General features: G+C 40.1%; 1 protein-coding gene across 2 annotated transcripts in view; it reads left to right on the top strand.

Moving 5' to 3' along the window:
* The first annotated feature begins 14397 nt into the window (after nucleotides 1–14397).
* The window catches only part of SPTSSB (serine palmitoyltransferase small subunit B), a 29286-nt gene continuing 29034 nt past the window's right edge, over nucleotides 14398–14649 (top strand). The window contains exon 1 of one of the 2 annotated variants that reach the window (XM_025425456.3): nucleotides 14398–14559. The gene's annotated coding sequence lies outside the window, so the exon portion shown is untranslated. The remainder of the gene's footprint in view (nucleotides 14560–14649) is intronic. The other variant, XM_025425454.3, reaches the window with a different exon arrangement.

Raw genomic sequence — 14649 nt, 5'->3', positions numbered from 1 at the left:
TAGCAAGTAGCAAAGCCAGGATTTGTGCCCAGGCAGCCTGACAAAGGCCACATGATCATCCCAGTCACCGAATGATCTTTTTCCAATGCCAGGTAAAGGGTGGCTTACCTCTGAGAAACCCAAAGTGCAAGGCATAATACAGTGAAATTAAAACTTTTTTTGGAGAAGAGTAGATAATTTTTCAAGGTCCCTAGGAACAATCTGCAACCAGATGCTAGTCCTAGATTGTGAAACAATTGGACATCTCCTATTTCTGTCCAACTCGTAAGAGTAGTTGGCGCTATCAGTATTTCTATAGTAGATGCAATGACAACAGAATTTTACAAATCTTTATTAACAAGTATCCTCAAAAGCTTATCAAAACTGACCATCTCTTGGAAAATTTCATTTATCCATCTAATGATTCACCCCTACTCCTCCAAAAGGTGTGTTCAGACTCTCAGAGTAATGGCTCACTGTGCAGTAAGGGGAGTAGAAGGAAGAGTATCAGAAGGGGAGGAGAGATTGTGAGCTGGACAAGAAACTCCAGAGTTTCTGACACTCTCCACCCTCCTCCTCGTCTAGAAATAGGGATCTCAGGCTCATTCCTATCACAGGGTTCCCAAATGTTAGCCTGCATCACAACCACCTGGAGCAAGGGGAGGTTCGAACAAGTCCCCAGGTGAGGCTACTCTGCTGGCCTGAAGACCACTTGGAGAACCACTGTCCTATAATATCCATTGCTAAGGAGACTCTGTTTAACTATCTCCAACCCTAGGGGACACGCAAGTGACATTAACACTGCCCACTCAGCAAAGCAGGAAGTCACAATTTTACTTACCAACAATGAGGAAGGGCTACCAAAATGTCACCCTGAAAAACATTTTGTAACTAATACATTCTAAACATACATACTTCTGAATCAAAAGCAAAAGAAATTTTTATATTTCACTAAAAAATAAGAGGGTATACTTAATTTTTTTTTTTCCTGAACAACAAAAATACTCAGCCTAAAACTGTCAAAGAACAATGTTTATACCTGGTCAGGAAGATGAAAAAAAAAAAAAAAAAAGCCCTGCAGACACAGAAGCTAATGTTAAGGTTCTGCATAAACACCGGCAACCCGGCAACCTGAGTCTCAGCTGAGCTCATTTAGCTTAACAAGTCTCTAGCTCCAGTTCACAGTCAGAAGCAGAGATCAATAAAGCTCCATAATGCTTTTCTGTTAGTCTCTGGACTTTCTTTGCACAGAATGATAAAAGATGAGTAAGGGTCAATAATGCAATAGATATAACCCACCCCCGCCGGATCATTAGATCTCACTATGGTTACACAGAGTCAAGCAGAAAACCTTTTAAGGGGGTTTCTGTGTTTTTCTGTGGTCATTTTGGAGAGATCCCTCCCTTGGTTTGTCCATGTCACCAAATCCTAGATAGGGAAGAGGCCTTAGAAATCTTTGGGCTTCACTTCCCATCAGCCTATATTGCAAGAAACTTTCCTGCAATATTCTTAGGAGATGTAAATACCATAGTCTTCAAAAAGATGAAGACAGATCTACCAGAGTAATTTGCAGAGTAACTTTACCTGGATCCCTGACCTAGTCACACAATATGATTGCTGTTTATAAAATAAATCCTTCAAAACTATGGTATCTAAACGACCCTTGGGAGGGAGGCCAGACTGCTCAACTAATTTCCCAGCACAAAAATTAAAAGCTCCACGAAGGGAGGAAGTCACCCTGTGTTTGTTACCATCGTAGTAGGCCAGAGTGGGCACTGCCGGACTTAGGTGCTCCCTAAATGTTCACTGGATAAATTAATGAATGAATGAGACCATCATAGGCATTCATAGCTGTAATGATATTTGTAACTTTCCAGAATAACCCTAAATGACTTGTTCCCACAAGGCTGCAAAGACAAGTTTTGGCTTCATATCAGAAGAAATTGTATTTCATACCTAAAATACCAGCTAGTGATACCAAAGAGACGAGCTAATATAGTCAGAGGAAACTTAGAGTGTGTTAAGCCATAAATGCAAATATGAAACAAATTAAATATTAGTGTTGTGAAATTTAAATTTTTTTTTCATTTTAACTGGATCCTAGCAAGGCTTTCTGTACCTATGAACATGAAACCTACTCAGAAAGAAAACTGGAGCTTTTATTAACTCATTTAGTCCTAAGTTGTAATTTTGATACTTAAAAAAAGATCTTTCATAGGGACTCCTGGGTGGCTCAGTCAGTTAAGCACCCGACTCTTGATTTTGGCTCAGGTCATGATCTTAGGGTATTGAGATGGAGCCCTGCATTGGGCTCTGAGCTCAGCAGGGCATCTGCTTGAGATTCTCTCTCTCCCTCTCACTCTGTCCCTCCCCCTGCTTACTTTTTCATTCTCTCAAGTAGATAAATAAAACCTTAAAAAAAAAATCTTTCCTAAACTTCACTATTAAGGAAGAAAACTAATAACCACTGAGTACCTGCTGTGTGCAAGGCAATGGGAAATCCTTTTACAAACGTCATCTTACTCATCATATCAATAGGCTCTAACTTTCAGCTTGCCAGGTAATCTAGATATCCAGATAGCCACCGACAGTAAGCCACTCAGGCAACTTCTGTGTCAAATTTAAATTAAGTGATCCAACAGCTAAGTTGAAAAGTAAATTTCTAACACCTTAGATGTGTCAAATGATTAGCCTTGGTGAAAAGAAACATTAGCTTTAGTAAATAAGAGTAGGAGAGATATTTCCCAGTCAAGTCGGGAATACTATTTTTTTAAGAATTTTTTTTTAAAGTTTTTATTTATTTATTCAGGAGAGACACAGACAGAGAGAGGCAGAGACACAGGCAGGGAGAGAAGCAAGCTCCATGCAGGGAGCCGGATGTGGAACTCAATCCTGGGACTCCAGGACTACACCCTGGGCCAAAGGCAGATGCTTAACCGCTGAGCCATCCAGGGATCCCCAAGAATACTATTTGATATCACCGGAGAGGACATGCATTTCCAGGGACATTGATAATTTCCTCATGAACAACAACAACAACAGCAAGTCAATCTTTTAGGGCTGCAAAAGTGATATTTTTAAAAGGATACTGGGAAGGTGTGGATTCCGTCCTTTGCAAGGGGTACAGGTTAAAAACCTGAGCCACCTTCCTTCTCTTTTCATTCTAGGGGACATCTGTGGTGTGCGCCTCCCCCCCCCCCCATCTCTGCGACACCCCATCCTCATTGTCCTCCCTCCCTCTCTCCCTTAGTGGCCATGTACAGAATTGGAGTCTCCAATTACATAGTCCTTGATTGGAAATTTTTATAGTGCTCCCTTAAGAATGCCTCAGTTTTTTTTTAAATGAGCTCCAGTCTTATTTAAAACGTCAAGGTTCATAATTACTAAAATCGTCTTGAAATCTGCTAAATCCAGAAAACCACTTTCTATGCCTCCCTGAAAGATCATGTTAAGACGAAATCAGGAAAAGCATGATTTCTGCCGATCTGGAGAAGGAGTACACACCGCAGGAGGATATGTATCTAGGAATCCCTGACCTCTTGTAAAAGCTCATCATTGCTTTAGAAATAAAAATAAAAGTCACCAAAAAAGGGGAGGAAATTCCAGTAAAGAAGATTTGGGACAAATAAAACATACCATAGCTGAGATACAGTGACTCAAACCATTGTGTTGTTTCAGTGTAAAGAATGAAAACCTGAAGCAGAAAGAAAAGAAAAAACATTTTAAAAGAGAAAAAGAGTTTGTCTTAATATAAGACATTTTTTTACAGTCCAGGGAAATTCCTAGTGTTCATTCCGTTTCAGCTATTGATCCACCTCTTAATTGCTCTGTCCTTGGCTACTATTGATTTCAAAATCAGAAGGAGGGTTTTAGCATTATTCATTTGTTTAATCCCTCAAATGCCTGGGAGGAGAAAAGGCTGCTTGGCAGAAAGGATAATATCTTCTTGCCCTAAACTTAAGGGACAGCCTCTGAGCCAAATGCCTCAAAAGGGAGGACACAAATGTTGATATATTGCCAAACTGAAATAACTTGTCCAGCCTATAAACATCAAGGAACAACGATCTGTGCTCCAAGAGTCCTTGCAGCTTCCGAGTTACTACTGTCAGGTCCGACCCTGAACTCACAGTTCTGCATGTGCTTCTCCCAAATCAGGTCTCTGGTTGCTCAGTGCCATGAGCCTAAGTCTGGCTCTCTTCTCCTGGGACTCAAAATATCCTTAGTTCTTAGAAGGACTTAAGTTTGAGTTTGTCGTTTCCAAAGACCCGTCAAAGAGATTTGGGAGTCAACCCTCCGTGAAATTGTGCTGCATCCCAACAGCGACTGCAGTAGAAATAACTTCACCCTTATAACCTGGGATTGATCCCATATTATTCATTCACACAACACTTGGAGGGGAATGCCTCGGTAACCTATTATTCAAAACTGTCTCTCAATTTTCCTTAGCAACAACCGTAATCCAGTTCTTCTCTTTTTAAGAAACCCGTAAGCCCCCTTGAAACTAAGATGAAAAAATAAACTCTTCCAGTTTTCCTTTAATATTCTCCTCCAGTAAACCTGGATATTTACTTAGATATTTGCCATATCTAAGAGATTCCTAACTAGAAATGTGGAACTGCTCTATCTCCTCCGAATAAACTCTATTATCTAGGTTAATAAAAGACAGGGATAATGTGAAATAAAATGCAAAGAATGCAAATATTTTACTGCAAATATTCATGTTACCTCCTAGTGGTTTTTACCAGAGCTTATGGCAAATTAATAGCGAAAGCAAAATAAAATAACTTCTTAAAGATTACATCCCACTCACGAGGTAGGTTACTTCCTAACTTAGGAACATGCTCTCTCATTCCAACTGCAAATTCAGGATTCAAGCCTGTGTGGCTCAGCAAACACACAAATTTTATGGACCTCTAAGATAATTTGAATAGAGTGGCTTAAAAATGTTATCACACCCAAGGGCACCTGGGTGGCTCAGTGATTGAGCATCTGCCTTTGGCTCAGGGCATCCCAGGTCCTGGGATGGAGTCCCACATGGGGATCCCCACAGGGAGCCTGCTTCTCCCTCTGCCTGTGTCTCTGCTTCTCTTTCTGTGTGTCTCTCATGAATAAATAAATAAAATCTTTAAAAAAGAAAAAAAGTACACCCAGGGACATCTGGGGGACTCATTAGTTAAGCATCTGCCTTCAGCTCAGGTCATGATCCCAGGGTCCTAGAATCAAGCCCCTCATCAAGCTCCACGCTTAGCAGCGAGTCTTCTTCTCCCTCTTCCTCTCCCTCTATGATCTCTCTCATTCTCACTCTCAAATAAATAAAATCTTTAAAAAAAAAAAAAAAAAAAACCAATGTTATACCCACATATGCCCAGGGTCTATTTTGTGGCATTCATTAAAATGTTTCCCTCTCCTTTATTCCATTGGTTAGACTCTCAAACAATTGATGAGATAATAACTATGTGGCCAAGAGCAGGTCAGCATGCATCTTCCTCCGCAAGTTCTTTTGTGTTTCACTCCCATGTCCTTCTACTTATGTTTTCCTACAGAGAAGAAATCATAGATTTTAGCCTGGCTTCCTTGGGGAATACTTCCTGGAGACTAGATCATTTCTTTCTTAACCATTTGCAATTGAAAATTTCTTCCTCTTGCATCCAGGCAGCCATCATCATTCATCAAGGTCAGACCTGAAAGGCATCAGTCAATCATGGCAGTTCCACAGGCCACAATGTCTGTTACCTTTGATGACAGGCATTGCTTTTACTTATTTTAAGTAGGCTTCAAAAAAAAAAAAAAAAAAAGTAGGCTCCACACTCAACATGGAGCCCAATGCAGGGCTCAAACTCATGACCGTGAAATCAAGACCTGAGCCAGGATCAAGAGTGGGATGTTTAACCAACTGAGCCACCCAGGGGCCCCTGACAGGCATTCCCTTAATACACCTCCTCTTTCCATCATCAAAACTCTCAGCTGGCTTGCTTGCTTGCTTGCTTGTTGGCTTCCTTCCTTCCTTTCTTTTTCTCTTTCTTTCTTTTTTTAATTTGAGAGAGAGAGCATGAGCAGGGGAAGTGGGAGAAGGAGAAGCAGACTCCCCACTCCCCAGGACCCTGGGATCATTAGCCCAGCCCAGGGCAGATGCCTAACTGAGGAGCCACACAGATACCCCTCCCCTTTCTAATGAGAGTTCTGTAATTAGTAGTATCTAGCCAGGTCCAGCACTCTCCTCTTGGTTCATCTGTTTGCCTCACCTTGACAATGTCTTCCCCCTACCTCTGAAACACAAGTAGAAGAGACAGTCTAGAAGATTTGCTATATGTTTAACTCCATCTCTAGTAGTCAAACTTTAACTTTTATTAAGTCAAGAGTCTTGCACATTCACATCAATGAGTCACTGAAATGTGACATGGAGATAACCATAAGTCTTTTCTCACTTTTCTAATTTAGAAGCTCAAAAACGAAATTCATCTTCCGAGTGAAACCCTTCTTTTAGCCCTAAAAGAGCTGGTAATATGACAATATACGTTAATGTAATTCAATAAAAATCACAATGTGCCATCCTCCTTTCCCTCTGATCTTCTCCATGTTGGCTTATAAGCTTTCAGAACTAATATAACAGTAAGGGAATTGTTGAATTGTGCTCTCATTTTATATTTGATGTGGACTGAGTATCTTTGGCCTTGCCAGTTAACCTTCTTGGCCTTCATATGTTATCCATTAGTTAACTTTCTAAACTTTTCTCTCTCTTTTTTAATGATTGTATTTATTTATTTGACAGATTGAGAGAGAGCACAAGCAGGGGGAGCGGCAAGCAGAGGGAGAAGGAGAAGCAGACTCTCCACTGAGCAGGAGCCAGATGCAGGGCTCCATCCTAGGACCCTGAGATCATGACCTGAGCCAAAGGCAGATGCTTAACCGACTGAGCCACCCAAATACCACCATTAGTTAACTTTCACATTTAGGTCAGTTGGGAGGAGTTATGTCTTATTTAGCCATTTTGCTCTATTTGGGTCTTCAACTGACTGGATGAGGCCTACCCCCACTGGGGAGGACAATCTGCTTTACTCAGTCTACAGATTCTAATATTAATCTCATGTAGAAACACTCTCCTAGACACATTCATAATGTTTGAACAAATTTCTGGGGACCCTATGGCCCAATCAAATTGACACATACAATTCATCATCGCAGTGGCCAACGTTTTTTAATGATCCAACCATTTTACTTTGGATTTTGACATGTAACTAAATCTCTGCCTAGAACAAATTTACTTTACCTGTCTTTTGCTAAGGGATTGACTGCTATTTTTTTTTTTTTTTGGCTTTTGATTTAGCAACAGCCTTCTCTGACTCCTTTTCTTATCCTTAATTAGTTGGAGTAAGATTCTTCGGCTATAATTAATACCTGTGTAATGAGAAAGGGAGAACTCCAGCCCATCATTGCCCATTCCTCACTGAGTTAATTGTCACCTTTCTTCAACAAAACATCTTCCCCTGACTTTTATATACTATGAAAATTCATAGCCACTCTAGCATTGTGACATTTTTCTGTGAATTTGGCATTCGTTGTAAAGGTATTATTTTAGTCACCATCATATTTAACTTTGGGGTCAGGGTTGCTGTTAAGGATAACAAGAACAAACCAACCCATAGTGAAAATAAGAAAAAGGCAACAAGAAAAATCATATGTCAAGCGTAAACAACAACGGGAAAAGAAGCTCATGGAAACATAATGGCAACTAGAAAGAATCCAGGGTCCGTTTTTTGGGCAGTCTGTCCCAGCCTTCAATATTTGATCTAGTGACCTAGTGACCTATATTTTAAATTTATATGATAGCTTTATGGGAGGCATCGGGGGAATTTGGTGAAGCATCTCACAAACCACATAATAATCACCTGAGAAATTCTTTCCAGAAAGACTAGACTTTTTAAGATCAGGCTGGTCACAGCATGCCATTGCCCGTGTAAATCAAAACAGAATCTTACCGTAAATAGCAACCAAAAGTTTATATTGATCTCCATCATTTTATTTTTAAAATGGCTGTCATACTCTTTAACCTATCATTTTTAAAAAACAGCATTATTGAGATATAATTCACATACCGTGCAACTTGCTCATTTATAAAATGCAGTTCAGTGGTTTTTAGTATATTCACAGAGTTGTGCAACCATCACCACTGTCTAATTCCAGAATATTTTCACCTAATTCCAGAATCATTTCATTTTCATTTACGATTTTCATCATAAAATCAACCATTTTTTAAATAGTTTTTTTTTTTTTAATTTTAAGTAGACTGCATGCTCAACATGGAGCTTGACCTCATGACCCTGAGATCACGAACCCCACACTCTACGGACTGAACCAGCCAGGCACCCCTCTAAATCAATGCTTTTTGAGTCTGGAGTCTATCAACTTTTTTTTTTTTTAAAGATTTTATTTATTTATGCATGAGAGACATAGAGGCAGAGACACAGGCAGAGGGGAGAAGCAGGCTCCATGCAGGGAGCCCAACGTGGGACTCCATCCCAGGCCTCCAGGATCACGCCCTGGGCTGAAGGCGGCGCTAAACCGCTGAGCCACCCGGGCTGCCCTGGAGTCTATCATCTTTTGGACTGGAATTTACACCATTGGCTCTCCTGGTCTCCAGCTTGCTAACTGTAGATCTGAGACTTGTCGACCTTCATACTAACGCGGTCCAATTCCTTACAAACTCTCTTCCTCCCTCCTGCCCCACCTGCTCTTTCTCTTTTCCTGTCTATCTCTCCATAATTGGTTGTTTCTCTGGAGAACCCTAAAACAGTCACTGTATTTCTTTTTAAAGATTTTATTTATTTATTTGAAAGAGAGACCACAGAGAGAGTGGGAGAGGGAGAAGCAGGGTCCCCACTGAGCAAGGATTCCCCATGTGGGGCTCCGGGATCTGGGATCATGACTGATCATGACCTGAGCCGAAGGCAGCCATTTAACTGACTGAGCCACCCAGGCACCCCTAATACAGCCACTTTAGACCAATCTGTATTTCAGACATTGAGGGTTCTATCATTATTACCCTTAACTGACAAATCAATTTCTCCCATAACATAGGAAGCTGTTATCTTTAAGCTAATTTCTACTTTTATTTATTTATTTATTATTATTTTTTTTAATTTCTACTTTTAAAACCTGAATTATTTTATCTTATTTTTTGTCAACTACTGTTTTAGTAAAAGTCTTTTAAACAGATGAGGAAATGAAGGGTTCTATGTCTGAATATGTGACACCTAATTAAAGTATGTTCTATGTTGGTCTGGAGCATTAGGGTAAACAATGGGTTTCCCTGAAAACGTGGTTCATAGAAGACACAGTTGAGTAAGTCATAGTTCGCACAAAAGGGGAGAAAGGGAAGAAGATAGGAAAGGAGATTGGGAAGGATGGAGGGAAGCAGAGAGGAAGGAGTGACCAATCACATTCCTATAAAACTGGTTTAAAACTGTATATGTTATAAAAGGTTTTAGTAAGTAAAATAGATGTATTAAGCATTTTCTAAGGGTCAGAGACTTAGTTAACTGCTTTATATGCATTATAACCTCATTGAACTCTCAAAACAACAGTAGAGAACACTTATGAGACATTTACTCAGTGCCAGGCATACTTCTGAGTGCTTTTTTTAATACTAATTTAAGTAACTCAATACATTTATTATCCTTTGTGGCAGATGAGGAAATTGAGGCTTTGGAGAAGTTTAAGTTGTCCTCATTCACAAGTTAAGTGATCATGGATTTAAATATGGGAGGTCTCGCACCAATATCTCTTCTCTTAACCAGCACAACACAGCCACCTTTTTTTGAGAAATGTGATATATGAGAAGTCATGGAAAGGTTGTTTACAGCGAGCCAACAGAGTATAGGGTAAATGATAGGTTTTGATATCCAAGTCTTAAAGTTGTGTCACTTTAGAAAAGTTACAACCTTTCTGATTCTTGGTTTCCTGTCTATAAAAATGAGATAAAAGTTCTTACCCTGCAAACTTGTGGCAAGACAGAGAGATGAGGATGGAAATCTTGGTAGTAATAGTTTAATAAATTATAGTTATGTCACCATTATTATTATCTTTATCATTGTTATTATTCTTTTGAAGCTTGACCCAGAGCTCAAAGACCCCAAGCCATATGACTTTTCTGGTTGGTTGGTTGGTTGGTTGGTTGGTTTTCAACCTAACAGTTCTAATTAGTGAAAAAAATAAAATTCTATGTTGATAGTGGAAAACTGAAACACAACAATTGATAGTAATGGAGGATATCAGGTTCATCTTTATAACAACATAACTAGGAGGGGAAAAAATGTTTTCCATTTAACAGAACAAACAAACAAACAACAAAACCAGAATTACTCACTTATTCAGAGAAAACAAGGATAAATCTAAAATTACTAATGAGGTTCCTTATACTAACCAGAAGGAAATTGAGATGGGTTTCTTTAATTGATTTATATATTCCGGTAATTTATCCAAGTACCTGGGTTTAAACAGGATATGGTTCTGGAGACATTAGCTGGTTCAACCAAAGGTACAGAGTTGCTGCAAAGCTAGATGGTGACTCAGTAAAGACTAGTACATGTCAGCCTCACAAACCTTTAGAATTCTGAGTGTTATAAAAGAGTTCTACTCTGGGAGACCAACAGTATTTTACGCCATCATAAAAATAAGTCATACTAACCTATCAGTGTTTTTTAAAAATAAGACTTAAGCGTGTGCCTGTGTGGCTGAGTCAGTTAAGAATCTGACTTTGGCTCAGGTCCTCATGTCAGGGTTCTGGGATTGAGCCCCACCTCAAGCCCTCCATCTGGCTCCATGCTCCACAGGGAATCTGCTTATCCCTCTCCCTCTGTCCCTCCTCCTCACCACGCCCCCTGCTCAAGCTGTCTCTCTCTCTCAAATAAATAAACAAACCTTTGAAAACAATTTTAAAAAATAAAAATAAGAGTCAATCTGCACATTGTGAAAGCAAACCAAAAAGAAGTCAACACAATTTGTCTCAAATTTCTATTTTTGCTTTTAAATACTCACATCTGTTACTGGGTTTCTTACTTTTTCTCCTCCTGGTAATAAAATGAACATAAGAGAATAAAGGTTGATAGATAAAGGGAGATGTTGCTGATACAGTTATTTGGGACTTTATTCTTTTCTCTTGATTTCACTGGCTTTCCATTGTCTTGTCTTCTTTATCCAAATAGCTGTAGATACACATTGGGTGGTGTATGTAAAGACAGTGTTTGTGGCCGCTCTAGAATAACTGCTGCAGAAAATCTCTTGTGACTGGTCTTACAGCAGCTCTGGGGGTTTCTGTATTGTTCTCTGGGAGTCTCTTTATTGCTAACAAGTACCTTTTAAGGGAAAGAATTGTGCCAATTATGATACATCTGATGCCTGTTGACAATTAATGGGATGGTTACGTTAGTTCCTTAATGAAACACTGCTTTTCCAGGTTTTAGAACTCGGACTCTCATTATTAATATGACCTTTATTCTAATATTAAAACTGAGAATGTTTAAGTGTTAGTTAGGATCTTCCCACAATGAAAGACTTCAGCCTAAGCATATGCATATCTGCGAAATTGAGTTGGAGGAATGTCACTCATGTTGCTAGAGCATAGCCCCATAGGAACTTAAAAGATAAGAAGGGGAGGGAGGAAGGGAGGGAGGAAGAAAGGAAGGGAGGGAGGTAGGAAGGGCCAACTGGCAGGTGGGCAATTTTGCTTTTACCGAGCACCTTGGAAGAGAGGGGCTGAGTTAATTTTCAATTGCCTTTCTAAATACTTTCTAAAGTATTCCAAAGGTGCTCAGTCATGACACTTGGATTTCTGGCTGCTAAAGAGTCACGGAGAAGGTAGCTGAGTCACTGAAAGAAAGGGGAGGAACACAGAGTCCCACTAACAAAACAGAAGAAATGTCAGAGTACAGAAGAGAAGTTCCTGAAAGAGGGGAATTTAGAGAAGGCAGAATGGAGGAAGAAGGGAAGAGGAGAAGTGAGAGAGGAGGGGGACAGAATCATATGAGAACTTTGTAAATGGTGGTTCGTTCCATTCTTCAGAAGAACCCAATAGTATTATTCCCACTTCGCAGATGGGAAAACTAAGGTATAGAGGCACTAGATAATGGTCTCAGACTACAGTCTGTTAGTAGAAAAGCTGGGATTTGAACCCAGGGCTAGTTTATCCCAAAGTCCGTAACTCTTTCTCCCATGCCACCCTGGTTAAGTCTGGGAGCTTGAGAAAACTCACATTTCAAACAGTGAATTTTGCTCCCCTAGGAGTAAGAGCATTCTCAGCAGATGCCTACCAGCTCTGGTAACTGACAGCTGGTTATTTTTTTTTTTTTAATTTTTATTTATTTATGATAGTCACACAGAGAGAGAGAGAGAGAGAGGCAGAGACACAGGCAGAGGGAGAAGCAGGCTCCATGCACCGGGAGCCTGATGTGGGATTCGATCCCGGGTCTCCAGGATCGTGCCCTGGGCCAGAGGCAGGCGCTAAACCGCTGCGCCACCCAGGGATCCCTATTTTTTTTTTTTTAATTTTTATTTATTTATGATAGTCACACACAGAGAGAGAGAGAGAGAGGCAGAGACACAGGCAGAGGGAGAAGACAGCTGGTTATTTTAAGTGGAGTCCTCACGTCCCTTCTCCCTCCCGGTATGCTCAACTCCAGCTACATTCCAAACAACCTTTCTGCGTCATTAGGTACAGCTTTTGCAAAGTGATCCCATGCCCTCCCCTGTAATATTTGTCCCCAAACCTCCCAGATGACCTAAGGGAATATGCTCTTTTGTTACTGTTAACTTTTACCATGTCTACAAGATTTCGACCCCAGGAAGCATGTGTTCTTGAGGTATTCGACAGCTGCTTCATGACAATGACGACAAAAGGCCTGGTTCAAAATGTCCAGTCGATGCAATTAGCATTACTTCAAATTCTCATACTATCTTATTCTAAACAATTCCACCTGGTTCTTTAAATCTCATCCCCCTTTCCACAAGCTGTGGTGTGTCTTAACCATTTCTTATCTCACAGTTTGTAGTTATCAGCATAAGGGGAAAATCGTCTTCATGGGGCATGAACAGCATTTGAGGCTTTTTCTTTTTTAATATTCTCCTTATCTGTGGTTATATATCGTTTTTCCTTCCTAATGTTACTTGTGTCTTTGTTTCTTGATTTTTTATTTTTTTAAAAATTTATTTATTTATTTATTTATTTATTTATTTATTTATTTATTTATTTATTTATTCATGAGAGACGCAGAAAGAGAGAGAGGCAGAGACACAGGCAGAGGGAGAGAAGCAGGCTCCTTGCAGGGAGCCCGATGTGGGACTCGATCTCCAGACCCAGGATCATACCCTGAGCCAAAGGCAGATGCTCAACCGCTGAGCCACCCAGGTGTGCCAGTTTCTTGATTTTTTTCAATGAATAAGGTTTTTCTTTCATTAATCAATTCTCCTGGATTTTTACTTTCCCGTTTCATTAATTTCTGCTGTGATCTGTACTAGTTTATACAATTCTTTTGTAATTTTTTCAAAGTTTCTTGGTTTGCATATCACTTCTCAATAAACACATTTCAGATTTATGATTTCCACTCTAATATACTATCCTGACTTTGTTAGGTGGGATTTTTTTCCTTCTGTTTCTAAAGATTTTGCAGTTTCTCATTTGTTCTTCTCTTTAATCTAGATTTAAGGCATTTTTTTTTATTTAAGGCATTTTTAAATTTCCAGTTGCGTATCAATGAGAAGGAATTTTTCTTGTTAAATTTTCTTGTTCATTTTATCCTCATTGTGCTTCGATAGATGGTCTGTATGATTCTGCCTTTAAAAATGTGCTGATCTTTATTTCATGGTCTAGTTAAGTTTTGAGAATGTTCTATGTTTAGATAGAAAAAAAACCATATATTTTCCATTCGGAGGTAAAAAGATATACATATCTTTTATGTGTGTGGTTATATTACACATATGTCATTTAAGATTCTTTTTAATGGTCCGGATGCTTCTGCCAAATGTACTAGTTTCTCCCAACCTCCAGTTGAAGCAATTGCAAAGTCTCACATCCATTTTTGCAAGCTTGGCAGGCCGAAGTGAGACCTGTGTCTGTACTTCCACGAATGCACAATCACATGGGGGAGAGGGAGTCGAGATCTAGTAAGGAAACTAGACAATGAAGAATGAGACCTAAAACCTAGTGCGATAGTTCTGGTCCTACCTCACAGCGGGCCTGGTGACCCTGGGCAAGTCACTTCTCGAGTTTTCCATTTCCTTGTCTATTGCCACACCTCAATGATGTGGTCTTCCTTGTGCCAAAATTACAAGGTTTGCCAGAAGCGGCGAGATAAGGAATGTGAACACCACCAAGTGATAACGAAATAATTAAAAAAAGAAAATCCTAGCAGTGGTTGCTGACATGTAGATACGGTACAGGAGAAGGGAAAGACAACCGGGTGACACCGGCCACCGGGGCGCTGGGCTGGGGGCGCTGGGCTCCCGGTGCCCCCTGCCCTGGCCCCCACCGCCGTCAGCTTCCTTTGGGGACTCACTCCCTCCTGCGTCGGGAAAATCCCTCCCAGTAACGTAAGTCGCCCTCTTCTTCCTGGCGCCCGCAGCTTGGAACCTGCTGGAAGTGTTGTGAAAATGAGCAGAAACCTGCCAGCAGCTCAAATT

Source organism: Canis lupus, chromosome 34 (assembly GCF_003254725.2).
Source record: "Canis lupus dingo isolate Sandy chromosome 34, ASM325472v2, whole genome shotgun sequence".
In the NCBI taxonomy this organism is placed as follows: Eukaryota; Metazoa; Chordata; class Mammalia; order Carnivora; family Canidae; genus Canis; species Canis lupus.
Note: the sequence above shows the minus strand (reverse complement) of the source record. Positions and strands in the feature narration are given on the sequence as shown.